This window comes from Coturnix japonica, chromosome 4, assembly GCF_001577835.2.
Source record: "Coturnix japonica isolate 7356 chromosome 4, Coturnix japonica 2.1, whole genome shotgun sequence".
Classification (NCBI taxonomy): domain Eukaryota; kingdom Metazoa; phylum Chordata; class Aves; order Galliformes; family Phasianidae; genus Coturnix; species Coturnix japonica.
In genome coordinates, this window is record NC_029519.1 from 58,339,267 (window position 1) to 58,360,334 (window position 21,068).

The 21,068-nt window shown below is 36.7% G+C and overlaps 1 protein-coding gene across 3 annotated transcripts in view; it reads right to left on the reverse strand.

Annotated features, from left to right (window-relative positions):
• TRMT9B (tRNA methyltransferase 9B (putative)) overlaps positions 1–21,068 on the reverse strand; it is a 92,256-nt gene that overhangs the window by 67,372 nt on the left and 3,816 nt on the right. For all 3 annotated transcript variants that reach the window (XM_015862235.2, XM_015862233.2, XM_015862234.2), the window contains one exon: positions 3,503–3,642. The gene's annotated coding sequence lies outside the window, so the exon portion shown is untranslated. The remainder of the gene's footprint in view (positions 1–3,502; positions 3,643–21,068) is intronic.

Below are 21,068 nucleotides of genomic sequence, written 5' to 3' on the forward strand. Positions count from 1 at the left end.
ACCAAGATAGCACACTGGGCTAAGGGGTAAGCAATTATTACAAAAATTCCCAAGTGATCTACAACACTAGAGATAGATGGTAGCATGATTCTCTGGAGTCACTATAAAGAAACTCCATCTTCTGAGGATGCTTAGATACAAAAGAAAAATATTCCAGAATGTCTAGAAACAACACCTCCCTAAAAGAGCAGAAAGGGGTCCAGAAAGAAGGCCGTAACATTTAATGAAGAAAAGAACAAGATAATACCCATAATATTACAAGTAGTGACAGCTAAAGGTTTTGTCCATGTCATACCAGAAATGCCTTCAAGAAAAAAAAAAAAAATAAAAGAGAAAAAAAAACAACAAAAAACAGTCTGCTTGTATAAGCACCCCACAGAAGCTCAAAATGTACTTTGTATTTTCCTTCACTCGTGATGTGTGATCAGTACAAACCAAGTCTCTTGGAAAAATACAAATTGGATGCCAAAATGCAATTGATTATAAAACTGCGAGACAAAAATCTTTCCATAGAAAAACAGAAGTGCCAATGCTACCAAGCCAAAGCAGATAATTAAACTATCCATCAAAACTGAAATCAGAAATGTGTATGTTTCACAGTTAGAAGAGTATATTATATCCTAAAACATTCGTACATACTGTGGGTGCTTTACCAAGAGGTTAAGGAATCAAAACATTAAGCATTATTACAAGATGAGAATCAGCAGAGATGGCTTTTAAACTGGAATGAGATTTCAAAAATTACTCTTAGGTTTATGGACACTGGAGAAAGAATTGAAGTAATCTTTTGTCCTGTCATGAAACAACAGTTCTTTCTTCTGTTGCTAGAATGAAAGCAGCAATTAACCATGTGAAACAAATATAATAGATTTCCTCAAGAGATACATTAAATTAGGGGTGTGCAGGCACAGTAATAGTGACAACAGTAGGACTGCATTGATAGCTAGGCTTCTTGAAAAATAAAATCAAGCTATGTCTACATGGTATGCCTGTTCCAAACATATTAATAACAGCAACAAAAGCGCAACATAACACACAACTTCTGCTGATTCCACACACTACAGACTTCGTAAATCAGCTAGCAACTATCTAATACAAACTCCCTAATACTCTCAAAATAGCATCAACATGCACAAATAGAAGTAGTAGTTAAATCAGACTGTGTTTCAGGTATTTTCTGTTAAGCACTGAGTTTCATACAGAGACTGACAATAAACTATCAGTCTCAGGTGACTCATGACATTTGATTTTACAGTCACTGAATAGAATCACAACTTCTGGGTTATAGTCAGTAGATAAAAACAACAGCACAGCATTATCAATACATGATTTTCATTTTGCCCACCTAGATTCCTGTCTGATTTCCCCATATCTAAAAAGAGAAGAAAGGTTGACGTTTGAAAGAAAGATTGAAGGAAAAAAACAGCCCACAAGTATCTATGTTGCATTAATTACTTTGCCCTCCTTGATTAGCAAGCAAATGAGAATTATCTATCAGAGCAAGCATTGCTTTGAGGCATCCTCAGAGAGATTTTCCATTTCTTTCTCTGTTAGCTGCCCACACTGAACCAACAGCATGCCCTCCAGATCCATTCCTGGTAAGGAGCTGTCCCACTGGAGAGAAATCGCCACCCACATTCCTGTGGTCTACCCATGCTCTTGACAAACCAAAGTAGAAGTAAATAACTTTGAAGAACAAAGTTATATGCAGTCTACCCATACCTTTGTAAAGCTGTTGGTTTTGTGTCACTCCTTCATCAAAGATAACTGTGTAAATACATTCAAATAAGCATTAACCAGGAATGTTCAATATTTTTCTGACTGCACTGTGGCCTTGCTCTTACAGGAGAAAACTCCATGAAAACAGGAAAAAACTGTCTTGCATTCATTCCAAGAATAATGTTTTTGAATGATTCCCAAATAAATTCTCCCTCAGTCCTTCCAAGCCTCATTGCTTGCAATACTCTACAGAATTTTTTCTTATTCATCTTCTGTCCATCCTCCCATTCACTGGCTGCAAGCTAAACTTCAATTTAACCTCCATGAAATTTACTCAAAGACATTTTGTAAAAATTCAGACACTAGAAATTTCAGAATTTCAGTGATTCTAAAATAAAACATATGGGACCACTTACCTCTCAAACCTATTATCTGAGCTTTGCAACTGCAGGTGAACTATGTAGTAACAATTCACAACCCTAGGAAGGCCATCAAGAAAATCTTCCTGAAAACCATTTCGTAGATTGTATAATCATTTGAGTTGGAAGGGACTCAGAAAGGTCATCTTGTCCAACTCCCCTGCAATGAACAGAGACATCTACAGCTGGACCAGGTTGCTCAGAGCTCTATCCACTCTGAGCTTGAATGTCTCCAAGGACAGGGCATCCACCACCTCCCTGAGCAACCTGTACTATTATAGTAAAATGCTTCTTCATTAGAGCCAATCTAAATTTCCCTTCTTTTAGCTTGAAACTATTTCCCGTTGTCTTATCACAACAGACCCTGGTAGAATCTGCCTCCTTCTCCCTTACTGTCCTCCTTTAGATACTGAAAGGCAGCTGTTCGGTTTCCCCAGAGTCTTCTCCAGGCTGAATAGCCCCAGCTCTCTCAGCCTGTGTTCCATCCCTTGGATCATTTTTTTTCCCCTGCTCTGTACACACCCCAACAAGCCTATGTCTCTCCTATACCAAGGACTCTACATGTGGATGCGTTAATCCAGGTGAGGCCTCACCAGTGCAGAATGGAGGGACAGGATCATCTCCCTCAACTCACTGACCACTCTTCTTTTGATGTAGTCTAGGATAAAGTTGGCTTTCTGTGTTATAAGGGGACACTGCTGGCTCATATCTAGATTGCCATCCATCAGTACGCCCAAGAGCTTTTTGGCAGCTTGCCTTGATAGTTGCCACTACCCAGGTGTAAGGCCTTACACTTGGATTTGTTAAACCTCATGAAGCTCACCTAGGCCCACTTCCCATATCTGTCTGGGTCTCTTTAGAGGGCAGCCCATTGCTCAGGTGTGTTGACTGTACCACACAGCTTAGAGTCATTCAAAAAGAAGCTGAGGGTGCACTCAACCCCACTGTCAATGTCAATGACAAAGATGTTAAGGAATACCAGTCCCAGAAGTGACCCAAAAGCATGAAGGACAAGAAGATGATAGGGAATAGTCAGCATGCATTTATTTATAAAGGGGAAATCATGCCATATGGTTATGATATATGTAACACGGAATTGACTAATTTGCTGGGTGAAGGGAAAGCAGTTGATGATGTTTACCTTGACTTTAGCAGAGCTGACCCCAGAACATCCTCAGAAACAAGCTTATATAATTACACAGCAAGAAAGGTTGAATCAAAGTCCAGCTAGAGACTGCTGGTGTAACCCAAAGGTTGACACTTGAGCTAATACTGATTAACATCTTCATTAATGAGCTAGGCAATGTGATGGAGTACTCCTGAGCAAGATCACACATACCAGAAGGAGTGGCTGGTGCACTTACCTGGTTATGTTGTCATTCCAGTGGACCTTAAATATGGGAAATGTGAAGCCCTGAACCTGGAGAGGAACAGCTCCAGGTACTGGAATACACTGAGGGCTGACCAGCTGGAAAGCAGTTCTGAAGAGAAGGTCTTAGGAATCCTAGTGGATAAAAACATGACCATCAGCCAGCAATGCAACTACATAGCAAAGAACATCTGCTCTATGAAATCTATAAATATATATTTATTTTCAAGAAGAAGTCAGTGCAATCACAAGTGCAAGGAGGATAAGTTGCCAGAATATATGCTTTTCAACTTGCATATTTGACATAAAAAGGTAGAAAAAAAAGCAACATTGATGAGCCAAAGAACAATATTTGTTCTTCAGATGCTTTCTATATAAACCCTATTGGTATTGGCCCTGCTTATATGAAAAGTAAGGACATGTTTTGTGGAGTTCTATTACAGTCCGCATAGTGGATGATTATGTAAGTTGCACTACTGCACTACTACATTTTTTATAGGGAACAGACTGTCACCACCATCTTTTCAGGCAGCAGACTACAATCCCTAGGCAAGATACAATCTGCTGTTTTCACCAAGTTTCTGCAGGTATCGTGGAGCAATCTGACTTGGAAACTGGTGCCTAGTGCCTAGAGGAAGGAAATTCTTTCAGCTTGCTTCACAGGTCTGATAGGAATGCAACTAAACTTTGGGAGGAGCTAGAAACTGCTAATTTGCAGATTTGTGTTTTCTTGCCTCTTCACTTTACGTTTATGCCTTGTCAGCAAAGCAGCTGATTTTAAAATCCAACCCAACTCCTTTTCCAAGCCTTTAAGTACTGTGACTTTGATGCTCTGAGTTTTGGCAAATTTGAAAAACAAATGCTTGATATCAACTCCAAAACGTTATCTGTACACAATCTAAAGTATGAATTTATGAAAGGCCAGCTGTTATTCCTTATGTAACTTTTGCCCTATAGTTAATATCATCTAAGGAATTTTGTGGGCAGTATGGAGGAACACGCTAACCAAGGCTTATCCGTACAAGCAGGTTTTGCAGCCAAGCAGCTAATGTGCTATGAACCCAAGCCCTACTTTATCACTTATCAGGTAGAGAAATAATGACTGCAAAAACACTGCAGTAGTTGTCTGATCATTTTTCATCTGCTATTTTACAACCATGACATACCATCATTACTTGTGGATATTTAGGTGGAGATCAATTTCAAATAGTCAAAAGGAATTTCACCATTAAGTATTTAGAGGTGTGAATGGATCTTGACATTTCAAAAGTTCTAAAGTGATATACGTAGGAAAACTTGCACACATTCACATTGTGTGTACAGATGATGAGGTGCTCTCTGCTTAAAAACAGAGATGGAAAGCTGAAGATCACACAGACTGATTAGAAAAACCGGATTCCTCTCCCATCTGCTTTGTTTGCCGATTTTACAGTGCCTCAGTAAATCAGAATGACTCTGTTCAGCCTAATTACTTTCTCTTGCAAGGACAAATCTTTATTAACTATCTCAGCACAGGGCAGAACACAGCAAAGCACCACTGCAGCAAAGTATCAAGATAAGGGGTGGATGATTTAATATGTACTGTGTAGTCTGGCAGGAACTCCCAGTGTTTGGAGCTGCGTTTTTAACTTTCAGTGTGACATAGAACATACTGCCCTGTTCTGAAACTCTCCTTTAACTCATTTTTTGGAGTGCCAATATCAGATCAAGCTGTCAACCACAGTTTTAAAACCACTATATCTACAAAGCAATGTAAAATAATTTTCCCTTTGACTTCAGAGTAATAAAATATGAGAAGTTCTTCTAAAACTGTCCATTTACAAGGTAACAAAATATTTTGGATTATGACAGTTCTCAACACATGCCTGTAGAAACTGTATGAAACCCAACTTAAGCCCTAGGAGAAGGTAACAGGAAACATGGAGAAACAGATTTTCTTCATAATTACTTTCACACGATAAGGTCTGTATAAAGATATCATCAGAGTGATACTGATTACAGTAGCAGTAATTCCCCCAGTTTTTACTCCCAAGTCCATTCATGTTTTAGCCCCAAACCAAAGGAGTTGGACAAAAATCAAAAGGAAATTAACAGCTGCAACAGCTCCTAAGCCATCACAGCTGGGTGGAAGGGAACGAGTCCAGTAGCACAAGCCAGACATTGACAGCAACAGGTCAACAAGTTTTGAGGTAGGCTACTTAGAAATACAATGTCATTATTTTGCTTTCTGATACTTTATTTACAGGTTTCCTTTCCAAACAATTTCTTTATATCTATCATGAAGAAACTCTGTTCTACAGGAAATTTAACAGTCATAAAACCTTTGGCCTTCCAAATATAGGCAAGATGCTGTCATAATAGAATAATGCTTCACTATATATGTCAGCTGCTCCAAAACTAATCCCTCTTATTTTATTACGTTGACCTACAATATCAGAAGCAGATGTTGGTGCTAAGGGAGTAGAGTATGAACCTTCCCACCAATATTCCATTACATGTTGTTGTCATGTGGCAGATGGCAGCAGAGGGGCAGTGTGACAAAGAGGCTAAGTTCTGGACAGCTATGCAGATTTTTATAAGCACAGTATGCAAATTCTTTTTCATTGCTGGTGAAAATGCCTAGCTGATGATGGTGAACAATACTTTTCTGTTGCTGAGAATTTGCTCTATCAAATAGAGTTATTGTGCTTTTGTATCACTGTAGTTTCTAAGGAAATAAGTAGGAGGCATTACTTTCAGAGTGACCTACATGTAACTGTTGTGATACTTAGTGCTATATAAATAATGTGCAAAAAAATGTTTATGAGTTGAACAGAAGCAGTTCAGCAGAGGAGGACACCTGTTGTAAGTGGGGTATTTTAATCAGAAGCCAAGTTTTGAAAAAAACATGAATTCTACTAGCCTCTGCTGTATCACCAACTAAAAGGCATGTCTAGCACACAGAGAAGTGGTAGGAGCTGAGGACACAGCAGCCCACTTACCTACTCTAGTTTATCTATACACAGATCAAACTATGATACACAAAGATATCTGTATATATACCAAAGTTTACTTCTGACAGGGCGAATTAAGCCTCTTGAGCATATCTGCTCCCACAGCTGGAGCACTTCAGATCATGAACTGTTCTGTTTCAAGCTAATATAGGTACTCTACACTACACTGCGTCTGGCATAAGTTATAAAGTAGACAATAATAGTAATGTTTCAACCTATGCACAGCACTTAGTGAAAATGTCAACTGTTAGTTACTATAGATACAGAAAGCACGCTCATGTGAAAAGTGTTTGAATTGCAGCATGTGGCAGTAAGGTTGTAATGCAGCTCACTACAGGAGATACTGTGGTGGCATGATTAAAATGATGAAAATCACACCATCCAAATAGGCTCATCCAAAATAAACTTCCGCCCAGCAGAACTACTGCATTCCAGCCTTACAGAGAGTCTGAAGGATGTCAGTGTTGCATGAACACTAATAACTTATCACAACTAAATACATGCCCAACATTCCTTCCTTTCCCCGTGCTGGATCAAACTGAGACTATAGACCAGAGCTGAATGCTGTATGATGACATAACATCTTCGGTTATTTCTTTGCAAAAGGCATCTACATTCCTTGCCATTGTGCAAAGGAATGACTGGAAAGAACGTGTTATGGTACTACACAGCCTTTGCAACTTTACAATGTGTCCTTATATCTTTTCCATTCTATCATATAAGAAAGGATTTCACGGACATTAACAAAACAAAGCTATCTTTAGAGCTCCCTATCACCTCTTGTGGTTTTGTGCCTAATTTTGCTATATCTAATTTCCCTATACTGTTCCAACAAGGAAACTATGCCAAGGAACATTTCTCTAGAAAGCCTCAAGTAATTTATAGTGCATGCTAAGGCCAGATATCTGTGTTTAAATGAAAACTGCTTAACTTTAGCAAGCATCAGTACAGGCTAACCTTGACTGGAAAGCAAAGATATTTTGGGACTGTAGTATTTAACTCTCCAGCTACAAATTTAATCAGCAGAGGCAAATTGTAACATTTTAGTTAATAAAATATAGCTAAATTTATACTACTCAGAATTCAGCAGGTATGCCATTTAAACAGGTCATCCAAATGAAAGCCATTATTGTTCTTTAATAATTGTTAAGTTTCCAAGTTGTCTCAATATTTCACTATAAAAGATGGGAATAATTAATTCTCTCAGGTTAAAATATAAAGTGGGAATATATCAGTTTATTATCATTTAAGGGGGTTTATTATTATTATTATTTTTCTGTACTGCACAGTAACTCCTGATTATTTCATTCATTCATCTTTTCCTCCTTTGAGCTTCACAGATCATCTTGAAAAACAGTTTTCTGATTGTATTTATTCTGCCTGTTGAAGAAATTGCCCAGTCTTTAATAGGTGGACTGAGATAATGTTGACAACATAATACTTCAAATTAGCAAGAACTGTAAATCTCAACTGCAAATTTAAGGAAATGGGAGTTGCAGAGACAGGACTTATAGACAGGCTGGGCAAAGAATTAAATAGTTATTAGGATAGTAATGAAATTATCCTAAGGGATGCAGACCATTTAGCAGGCAGTGGAATTAGCAGTATTTAAGGTACCATCTGATACATCACTACCAATGAAACTATCTATTCTTTTTGATTAACAAGATATAGCACCATTGAACTATCGAAATAAACTATAAGTTCTTAAAATTGACAATAAAAAGCTACATCAGATAAAATACATGTGTTAGACTTCTGAAATGGCCCTTTAAAATGATAGTAAAAACTTATGCATGCTATGTGGGATGCCTGCCACAGTGTTCTAAGCATTTTCTGTAATAAGCAAGAAAAATCATAGTTTCATTTAGTAGTGTTCCATGGCCTGAGGGGAGCAAAAGTATTTTCAACAAAGAGAAAACATCTGTGAAGACACTTATTTACTGAGGCATGTGATAAACAGACTCATGTGCTCATGAAGTGAGAAAAGAATAACATCCTTTTTCTGACAAATCAACAAAGCTAACATATCATAAATTGTAATCTCAGTTTAGAGAATTCTTATTTACATATTTGTTCTGCTTTGTTTTACTGTTGTGTGTCAACTTTCTCAGTGCTGTTATTTTTTCAGATCTGAAATAGAAACATGAGTTTCAGGATAAGGCCAAGTTTGAACAAACCGATTCCAGTTGCCTAAAAATCAGGCAATGTGAAAGGAAAAGGTGGTTACTCTTGGCAAGGCAGGGCAAATGGTATCATTAATAGGGCCAGGAATGACACAGAAACAGTCCTGCTACCGCTAATATGAAAGTCTTTGTGAAAGACAAAGAAATGATGTGGAAATGGTTAAAGATCTTGCAAAAATTAAAAACATTTAAATAATCTTCATAGAGTTCAGATGTCATGGGAAAAAAAAAAAAAAAAAAGAGAGAGAGAGAGAGAGAGAAATAATCATAGAATCACAGAATCATAGAATCACCAAGGTTGGAAAAGACCTAAAAGTTCATCCAGTCCAACTATTCACCTGTTACCAATAGCTCCCACTAAACCATGTCCCTCAACACAACATCCAATCGTTCCTTGAATACCCCCAGGGTCAGTGACTCCACCACCTCCCTGGGCAGTCCATTCCAGTGCCTGACCACCCTTTCTGAGAAGTAATACTTCCTAATGTCCAGCTTGAATCTCCCCTGCCATGGCTTGAAACCATTCCCTCTGGTCCTAATCTCCACAGTAATTTCATTTCAGATAAAAGAAGTGATACATTTTAATTGAAGAACCATACAAATCTTCACCAAGCCTTGAAACCACTCAGTAACCCACTTACCAGTCTGGCAGATAGTATCAAGAAATGTTTTTAGAAAGTTCCCTCTTCCCAAAACAGAAATCACTGCATTATGAGTCTGAGGTAATTATTATTTATTGTCAGCATTACTTGGTATAAATCTGATTATATTTCAAGTTGTTCAAATTTCTATACATTTTATGTTTACAACTTGCAATCTCATTCACTGCTTACTGATTTTTTGCAGAGATAAACAGTTCATTGTGTATCTAACTAAAGAGGCTAGCATGCGTGGCAGAAAGAGACATAAGTAATTCAGTAGGTAAAATCTGATTGCAATTAGGATATTACCACTAAAATGATGTTTCAGCAGCATGAGAGAGAGATTGTCATTCTGACAAACTGTGTAAGCTTTAATGAATTCCAATGTCAGGAGCTGAATATTGTGCAAAGATTTTGTTTTACCCTCTCAAAGATTTGCACTGGAATATCAATTAGACATTGTTCTTCCTGCCCTAACAAGACATACTGCAGCCACAGTCCAGCTTTGCCCATGCAAAAGCAGGGCAAAGAACACCCAGTGCTTCATAAATTATTTACTAAATATATTTTGAGATGAAAGATACAGAAAAAAACTTGCAAGATCTGAAAGGAATAATAAAAAGGAGTGTAACTTCTAGTAAACAGTTTCCTGACACAAGCATATTCAAAGCCCAGCCAAATCCCTAGTGGGAGGCACCCCTACCTATAGCAGGGGGTTTGGAAGTAGATGATCTTAAAGACCTCTTCCAACCCAAACCATTCTATGAATCTGGGATTCTATGAAAGTTGTAGCCGCATCTTCAAAACTTTAACTGTTGCACCAAGGCAACTTCAGATAGTCCTTTTGCACTATTGCTGAAGGCTGTATAATGGATTGTTTGCAGTAAACAATGCATGAGTTGAACTGAGAGACTGAAAAACTGTGGCTCAGATATTTTGAGATCAAGAGACTTACATATGAAATTCAGTGGAAATAACTAATGTCTCTACTGGTCTTTGTATCAGGACCACTGTTTTCCGTGATGTAACAACATGTATTCTGCAGAGTAAATTTTATTGCTTTGTAGAGGCAGAATTTTTCAGTGTTCCACTTAACAGTGTTATGAAGGTGCAAATACTATTTGGTATCTATTTTTGAAAGCAATAGTACTAAAAAGGGATGTGCAGGAGAAGCAAGAAACACCTAACATGAAGATCACGAAGGATTGCTGCCAAATACATCATTTTGTTCCCATCATGTGCTCATAATGTGAACTCTGGCTGTATTGACTTTCTGTTGCTATAAACAACTTTCATGTAGTGTACATGAAAAGCTGAAGATTTTCTGTGATTATTTTCTTCCCACAGAGCTTCTCTCAGGGCATAAGAATGAAGTACCAGAAACTGTATTTGCAGTGAGGCTTTGGGCTTTCAAAGGTTGGGTTACAGTTTTCTACAGCCCTTAAGGAAAATCATGGATACTTTGTTTTTTGTTTTTGTTTTTTTTTTTAAGCAGAAAGAAACTTCACTCAGTGAGCAAAAATTGAGTTGCTACACTTGAAGTAGTGGATGACTTTTGAGAATATGTATCTGTAGGTGTTGGTAATATGAAAATCTTTGAAAAATAGCTTAGTTATGATTATTGTTTTATTATGATAAAGTATACTCATGTTTCACAGATTATACATATACTAAAAAGTTCTTACTACAAGAGAATATACGTATTACTCAAACATTATAAACAAATAAGGCTATTTTTCTTGCTGCAAGTAGGTTAGATGCAAAGGTTCTCATAAAGCACTAGGTATACCTCAACATCTTAATTCTCTTTATTCTCTTTCAATTCTTCTCTGAAATGCTCTTGCATAACATTCTCCTATACGCCCCATCCAAAAGTTACAGTGAATTCACATTGCAAAGATCATCCTGAAATTTGTGTTTAGTCATTTGCAGTTGATGGGTAGACGTGTGAAAATAGTTTACTCATTTAGCACAAAAACATATGATAAAGCTGTTCAATAGAAAAATATACAGATGGCTTTTGGATTGTCTCAGCAAGGGTTCACATTCTGTATTTTTCCCTAAGTAGAACTGTCTGTTTGTTTTTCGTGATTCATCTGGTACTGTAGTAGGCAACTGGACTGCTAAAAGCCTAGTGGAGACAGTGAACAAAGCCTAGTAGGCATTCCAGTACTTTTGTGATGTCCAAATCCCTGCTTTGAGTAAAGGCTAACACAATTCCTAATGCATTCTTGCAAATTCTGACTTCCTTTCCTGAGATCTGTGACATCTTTCATTCTATTGTCATCTGGAAACATTTTATGCTTCTGTTTGTACATCAGATCACAAATCTCTATTAAAAGAAGAATAATTCTGAAAACAGTCATTGTACTCACTATATCTACTCTCTTGCTTTGGGTATGTTCAGTATGTGATCAGGAAAATTTCTCTAAGACTGACTGATAGACAGAGTCTCAAATTTTACCTAATTAGTACTCACCAGATTTAGCCAGGCATCTTCAGCACCCCAAGCAATGTTCTATTAATGTAAGAACTTGCTTTTCCAATTCTAAGTATGTAAAGACTTCCATGAGTCAAAGAGAACAATTCAATATGTTATACCTCTCACCAAGTTTATAGATGTTTCAAACTGAAATGTAGAAGTAGTGTGATATAAACTGCAGAAAAACTAAACAGGAGATAAAGAGAGTGTATGTGCAAGAAAATGCTTCATTTCATATGCTACCTTGTAAAAACAAAAACAAAAACCAACAAACAAACAAAAAAAACAGTATTTGAAAGATTATTACACATTTTAAAACCTACCCAACCATAGAAATGTTCTATTTTGATGATTCACATCAAAAGTGGCACTGAAGAAAAATTCTATCCTAAAAAAAAATTTACAAAGACTTTCTCCCAGTTAGTTCCAACAAGACATTTTCTCTGAGAAACAAAAACACTAACAAAATTATTTTATGATGCTCTATCTCCAGGCTGTACAACAAATATTTAATGTACCTACTAACCACCCCACCAACGCTGTACTGACTGAATATCAGATACACACAACTGCAATATATTTTCTATGATTAAGAGAGAAATTGAGCCATAAGAATGGCTTGAACCATACAACATCCTGAATCAACAAGAAAGATAGGAATAAAATTAATTTCTTGTAAGTCTCATGTAGAAAATTCCTATAGTAAAGATATTTCTTCCAACAAAGATGCTTTATTCTTTTCCAAATGAAGCTCTAACATAAGTGCAAACACACTCTCTGATTTCTGAAGTGCTTTCAGATTTATGCTGGCCTGAATATGAACAGAAGTTGCTCTATAAGTTTTAGAAATACTTGGCTCGACACCAAATGCTGCACTTACATAAGGCCATATAATCACCTGACACTTGTAGCTGCCCTGCTGATTTTCCAAGAATTTTAATCCTCTTCTCATGAAACTATCCCTTCAGTGAGCAAATGTGTTTAGTCGATTATTTAAATGCTTATTTTGGAAACAAAGTTTGATTTATCAAACATGAGAATATTTTCCACTCTCAAACATCAGTAATCAAAAGAAATCTATTTCTACAGCAAAGTACAAAGTGTGGCTTGTCCTAAAAGGGCTCATTACTCAGCTGAGCACTTGCAGGCTGCTTCTACACATTTAAAAGCCTTTCTACAGAAGAATAGTAAAGCTTCACAGCTCTTTCTTCCTGCCAAGTAATGCACTCAGTTAGCACGCAGTAAGCATACGGTAATCGTTACACTGTGCACAGAGCACACCAGATATAGCTTCCTGATGTTCGGGCACAACAGTAACATGAACTTCCCATTGCTATAGGTTTTACTTTTTAGAAAGCTTAAATATACAACTAGCTTATTCTATTTGCTTTAGCTTTTATTTATGTCAGATATAAAATCAAATGGATCAAATCCTTAGCCTCATGAAGGCAATGGAATTTTTAACTATAGGCTTCAAAAGAACCAAAATCTGTCACATTAGTACTCAAAATATTTTTACTTGCTGACTACACAACTGGAGCTATTCATTAGTGATGACTGTGGTGTCCTTTTTTTTTTTTCCTTTGTATTTACACTTATATCCTTTGTAATAATTAAGGGTTGCTAATGTGACAACAGAATAAATTAAGAAAGCTCTGAACCACAAATTGCAGAAAGCCAGAACAATACACTATGGATTTACCACTTTCAGTACACTTTAAAATGGATTATTGTGTGCTCTTAGAACAGTTTGAAATTAGTGTCTGGGAAGAACCACTGATGAGCCTGCTAACAACTACCATTTTGTGCTCTCTAACAGTCCTGCCTTAATATAGGCAAAGCAGCAGGAAGAGGGAGCTCCAGTCTGCACACACTCCTCCAATTCCAGCACAGATCACAGAAACATCTAGCTTGGAAAAGACCTTCAAGATCAAGTCAGGCCATCAACCTGACCTTACCAAGTCTTGTCACTAAGCCAAGTTAACTACTAGATCATTTCCCTTTGAAGCTCACATCAACGCTTGACCACCACCTTCTGTGAAGAAATTGTTATGACTTCCAATCTAAATCTCCTGAAATGAAACATGAGGCTGTTTTTTACCACTTGACACCTGAGAAAAGAGACTGACTGACTGAACTCCTTTCAGGTAGTTCCAGAGGATGATGAGATGTCCCTCAGGCTCTGCTTCTCCAGACTAAAGAACTCACATTCCCTCAGCCATTCCTCATAACTCTTGTCTTCCACCCCGTCTATGCACTTCATTCTGTTCTCTGCACACAGTCAGGTAATTCAATATCCTTCTAGAGAGAGGCCTTTAAAAACTAAACACAATATTCAAGGTCATCTCACCAGCGCTGCATACAAGGGCACAATCACTTTCACACTCCCCTTAGTCACACTATTTCTAATGCACGTCAGGCTGCTGTTGGCCTTCTTTGCTACCTGGGCACACTGCTGACTTGTATTCAGCCACCTGCCAATCAGAACCCCTAGGTCTGCCAGGCAGCTTTCCAGCCACACTGCCTTAATCCAACACTGCTGCACAGGTTATGACCCAAGTAACACACACTCTCCCTAGCACACTCATACCTTTGGCATCTGCTTACTTTGCTTATGCCCCAAAACAGCCATTCGTAGAAACTCCTCTATTAGAAATCTTACTGGAAGCTTGTGTCTATGCCCAGCATTTTCACTGTTCTAGCATCTACATAGATATAATAGATGAAGCAAGAGGCAAGCAAAAAGAACTAAAAGCACAAGGACTCCTGTTACTCGCACAACCCTTTTGATTCTGACAGTATTACTGAAAGCTTCCAAAGGAGAGGATATGTAAGAAGAAAAGTCGGTCACCAATAAGCAAGGACAACCACAGGAACACTTCCATGTGTGAGCACAAATGATTCCATACTCTTGCCTGACATGCTCATGATCTCCAACATAAATGAAGCTTGGGTGACTGAGAACTCAGCTGGCTTCCATAGGGATTATGCAGCTTAAGCATGGGAACAATGCTGCGGTACACGTGAAATTCAAACTCTGACAACAAATCAAATGGAATGAAATATTTAGCTCTAGTTATTTTTTTAAAATTCCTGCCTAATCAAAATAGTTACAGATCATTTTAAATATATATATATATATTTTTTTTTCCATCACTATTTTTTTTCTTAATTTTAATAACTACACCATTCCACTGAAAAGTGAATTCTGTCAATTAAAATAAAGAACCACAGTTTTTAAGACTTCTGAACTTATGAGACTAAATAATTTTAAAGATTAGCAACAGACTCCATATTTGTCTTCATTTTTCTGGAAGTGCAGTTATCTAACATATTCCTTCTAGGACGCGCTGTGTGATAGGAAGTAATTAGAAAATTGCTTACAATATCAGACTATCCATTTAACGTGAACAGAATTGACTTCAGTTCCTTGCTTGAAAGTTATTTTGACATATAAAGCAATTTGTTAAGTGTCAATTTTCTAATGGGAAAGCAAAACAATTTCAAACTACGTTGCTTTCTTCATCTTATCTAAAACATTCCCTCAAACTCATTTACCAAGCACTGAATGAATCTTCATGTCAGCGTATTTACTAATATTAGCCAAAATTCAAGTTCCACTCCTCCTAAGAGCCAAGTCTGCAGAAATACAGCAACTGGCTGGAAAAAAAAGTGAATTTTCTTCAGCATTATGGGAAGTATTTTCTGGCCAGAGACTGAAGTTTCCATAGCAAAGTAGGCACATCAAGCCCCCTAAAATTTCTATGTGGTAATGATGCAAAATGGAAAACGCTGAAACTTGAATCTACACAGAAGTATAGTTGTTTATAAAAAAAATAAAATAGGGATATGTGTTTGTGTATGAATTTGCATCACAAAAATCCTACTTTCATTCAGCACTACTTGCCACCTCCCATAATAAGCAACATATATTTTATTTTGTATCGTGAAATTTGTTTCACAATTTTTAAACACCTCTTGAGAATTATTTGAGAGGGAAGGGACCCTTAAAGGTCATATAGTCCCACTCCCCTGCAATCAACAGAGAGGGACACCTACAGCTCTATCAGGTTGGTCAGAGGCCCATCTAGCCTGACCTTGAATGTCTTCAGGGATCAGGCATCCAACACTTCTCTAGACAACCTGATCCAGTGCCTCACCACCCTTATAACAAAAAACATTCTCCTTATATTTATCTCTGAAGCATCTTCAGAGAGTTTTACATAAGCCCTGCTCCCAACTCCAAGGAACAAACAGAAACTTGCACAGGATCCTGTGCCTCTGCTACAGGAGAAATAGCAGCAGTTTCTTAAAGCAATATATATGTTTTGAGTGCTGCTGGCAGTTTGCAGAATGAAGTAAAGCAGGTATGCAGGAACATACAGTCAAGGCTTACAAATGAAACTACATCAATTTCTTAGGAGAAAAGCTCAAATATATTACAAACAGTTCAAAAGATAGTGTTCTTTCCTTTAGCCTGTATTAAGCTATAGTGATCGTTGGCCATTGTACATGGAGGAGTTAGCAACCCACACAGCAGTTATCCCATGCTGCATGCAGTTTCACCTTTAAGCCTGTGTTGAATGGCACCTCTTGGCTGCACGATAAACTCAGGCAGCCTCCACTTATCAGAGAATGGCCTGGGTTGAAAAGGACCACAATGACCATCCAGTTTCAACCCAATGCAAATGGGTTGAATTCAATGTGCAAACATAGCATGTACTGCAAACATCAGGTTATTCTACTTACAATTTTATCAAGGTAATCCAGGTATCAAAAAAACATCTCAAAGTATTTTTAAATAGATGTTTAAATAAAATCATACCACATCTCTTATTTCTACAATTAAGAATTAATATTTACATGTAGTCTACATAGTTTTGGCTTAGATTTGCAGGTGAGGAATTAAGGTGTTAAAGCAGTATAAGTGGGAGGAAGAAACGTTACAGGAGCGATGAATGTTGACACAGTGAATCCTACATAAAATCTTCACAGTTGAGAGCCTCAAGACACAGCCACGTACTTCATAACAAGACACTGCAATGTATCACAAATGAAAACGATGACAAGAGCTTGTCAGCTTTTTCAGCTCTTTAGTGAAGAGCAGAAATGCAGTGAATGAGAGGTAGGACTCTATAATATCAGCTGTCTTACTTTCTCCCACAGATGAAAAATCAGAACACGCTATAAGACCTGTGTCAACAGAGTTCCACTGCCAGACATGAGAGTCTACCTTCTAGCACATAGGTCAGCAATTCAAGTAATAAGTTATTGCTAAATTTACTGCACAGCATTAAAAAAAAAAAACCAAAAAACAGCTACAAAAAGAACAAAACCAACCAGTTTCTACAAACTTAAATTTATCCATTCAAAAAACACACTAATGCTAATTTACCTAAGTGCTCAGAAAACTACTATAAGATGCTTTCAGATACTCTAAAATAGTATCTAATTTTTAACAGAGAACAGATATGATGACTGAATGTGAGAACTAAGCTGTATTAGCTACGTACTTGAAAACAGTTTTCACAGGAGGACTGAAACCTACTGAAATCTACATTTATCACTATAGTACTGTATTTTGGCACTATGGATACCTTGTTGTTTGGGCATCAGACATTATGCTTTAAACGAGATGGAAATTTGTTTTATACAGCGTATTCCAGTCTTTAGGGAAATAGAAAAAACAGATGTATTAAGATTAATGCTTATGGAGGCTGGCTTGCATAAAGCATCACAATGAGATACTTCTACATCACTTGGTCAACTAAGCCATTGCTCTTTGCTCCTCAGCAGGCATTTGCTGGTATGGTTACTTTGTGTATGACATGTTTTTATACATCCTGAGTTACCTCACAATTTTCAGATAACTGTAACCTGAATGCACTTTCTATTAAACAAGTAATTAGTTAAACTATAATGACAACAGTATATTTATTTGGATTAGAAGAGAGGTACATGAAAAACACTGCATTATGAAATACCTGCATGGAGATAACACACTATTTAGTTTTAGATTGTTTCAGTAGACTAAACAGGTTCATACCACTCATTCAAAATTAGAGCTATCCACATCTTGAAGATGCTGTTTTAACTCAGTTACTTTAACACAAAATTCAATGAAGCATTAACCCAACTGACATTAAAATATTTTAATTGCGATTCAATGATCCTTCTACATTACTGTTTGCAAGGATACAATGTTGCATATTATAAGCATAGAAAATGTACAATTCTGAAAATCTTAAATGACTCAAGTTTTCTTGACTGGATTCTCAAAATTTTAGGGGAAAAAAAAGGGGGAAGTATAAGAATATAACTACTTTATTTCTGCTTCAAAAGAAGTTCTTGCTTTCTTTCCTTTGTCTTCTTTCACATACAGCATATAAAAACAACTGTCTAAAAGAAACACTGCAAAGGTATACAATAAAAAAAATTATATTTTTGTATGGGATTAGCAAGGAAAAAGCCTGAAAAACGTAAAACTGAATGGGATCAAAATCTTCAATATATCTCTTCTTCTTACTGCTGTAGAAGAACAAACCTTTTCTTTAATTATTTCTGAGCTGAGAATAAAAGAGATGATTATAAGGTACACCATTGACATAGATGAACAAGTAGCTCAGGTAACACATTAGTTCAAGCTACAGAAACACTGTGGCCCTGTTAGGTTGGTATTTTGCCCAGGCTTGTTCTCCTAACTGCTCACTAAATGGAAACACTGTAATAAAGCTACACTGCATTCCTACACAAACTGGCTAATATTATAGAGAGAAAATGCTGAAACTGTGAAGTACATAGTTTAGTCACCAGATGCTACTCTATGGAAGGTGATAAATTGAAATTTTATCACCTTGGGACAGAAACTCCAAACAATATTTACATAAACTGCAAGTAAATAAGACATCTTGGTGCAGTTACACTACAATTGTTTGACTTAAAATATTTCTTCTGACCTAACATAACTGGTGTTCAGAGAAAAGCAAACAGGAAATGGACACAGAGTACCAACAAACCCCTGAAAAACAAAGAGAGAAGCTGCTTACTTAAGGAGTTGTGGGATTTTTTGGTAGGATTTTCTGTCTTTTAAAATTAGAGATAGAAATACAAAGACCAATAAAATATCAAGCAATGTGCTTTAAAGGCTACACTCACACATGGGCTTACCATGGCCTTTCAGCTGCTTCCATATCACTTTTGGACTATCAGGAAGGAGTTGAAGGACACAGATCATTATGGGTGATCCCTAAAGCGTAATGCTTATGTGACAAAGAGTGAAGGGATGGGCTACTTTCACTACAGAGATACCTTTGAGAAAATGTGACCAGCCTTGATTCATGTTGCTGAAACTTTGCAACATCACATAGACAGATTTGCATAAATACATACAGGAGAAAAACAAACAAAACCTGCATTCTTTGGTTCTTTTGCTGAATAGAATCTAGCTGGGAAATGAAGCGTTCTTTTGTCTCACACTGATCGCTTGTAGGCAACAGCCTGAGCCCTGAAACTGCTTTATCTTGTTGTAAAAAATACAGCAAGAAAAATAAATAAATAAATAAATAAATGGAGAAAAACAGAAACAGTAAGTGTTCTTTACTCAGTTCATGTTTCATTTACTCATTTTAGAGTGCTTGCTTTTCTGCTGTATGATGCAATACTCTTGGAGGAAAAAAAAATGCAAAAACAAACAGACAGACTCTGAATTCAAGCTTGCAAACAACTGCCTTTGTCAGAAGTGATGTAGAAGAGCCCATTTCCTGCACTACATTGTACAAAAGACTGGAAAGGTGTGTGTAATAACCCAGCTTACAGTGAACAATGTGCTGTGTGATGCTACTACTGTTCGAGAAGTAAGGACACAATGAAGAGATACAAGCCAAAGCAGAAAGAGGATACCAAAGAACCAAAATAAACAAGAAAATTCACCTTACTGCTAAGGGGCAAACAGTTGCCGAACAGGATATTTAATTGAATAAATTATTTTTGTCACTTTAAGTTTAAATTGACCAGTTTTCATCCAGCTCATTTTCTTCATGCAACACTACATTCAGGAAAGAGCACTATTCATAGTCTTTGAAGAAGAACCTATTCTCATTGACCAAAACCAGTTGTCTAATATTATAGAATTTCTGGAGGAAGAGCACTCATTAGATAAGGAAAAAATGCATGTAAACTCTCTATAAAAACTAAGTAAGTTGATAAACATTTAAGACAGGGAGCAGTTACTCCTTTGAGCCTAAATAGTTAATCTAAAGATAATAAGTAAATCCAAGTTTTATACATGTATCAACTGCCTTTCAGTTTTCAAAGACAGGTAACTAACTACCTGGAAACCCAATGCTTTATCCAGAACCAGCACAACCAGCTTACACTGAAAGTAGAGTACTTGACAGTCCCAGCTGTTGGTTTTAGACACTATCCCAAGCTGAAGTACAATACAGTGGTAATAAGAAATGTGGAGGTTTTGCCACTTATCACTGTGAGTAGGTTTCTATGTGCATTTCTTAAAATCAGCATACAGATAAATGGAATTTACTTCTGTAATTATCACCGACTACCCAAAAATGATTTATTTTTCTTCTGAGATATCGAGCATAACAAGTAACACCCTTAAGATGGAAAGTAAAAAATCTTGTATAGCACTGATGTATTTTTAAACCAAATACAATATAATGATGCCAATTTTTTAATAGTATAAGAATGAACATCACTAATTGCTGGAAATCAAAATAACTTTATTTGACAATATATACTCAAAAATAAGTATCTCAGAGGGTGATCATAAGTACATGCAAAGCTCCCAACTTGACAGCAAGGATGTATTAGAGAACATACATAAGTATATATAACAAGGAACATATTAGAATATTTAAAAAGATATCAGAATCAATTATTGTTTATATTTAAAATCGTAGTATGGAATACAAATCACAATAGTTATCTTGTGCTTTTGCTCTATATTCATTTATAAATAACCAACTTGTCCTTTTTCTTTGCTATGAATCATTAATACTCAAAAAAAAAAAAAAAAAACCAAACATTTAGTATATTCAATAAGATCATAAGTCAGTAACTTTTAGCTAATAGAAAACATGCTGATAAACTGAAAATAAATGCTGGCTGAGTTACTTGTCTTGCACGCTTTCTTAGTGAACAACTTCTGCAAAAGCAATTCCTTCCTTAATAAAAGCCTTTCTAACTATTCTGCTTTTTGTTCATTATTCAGTTTGCAGTTCTGCATTAAAGCACTTGAACA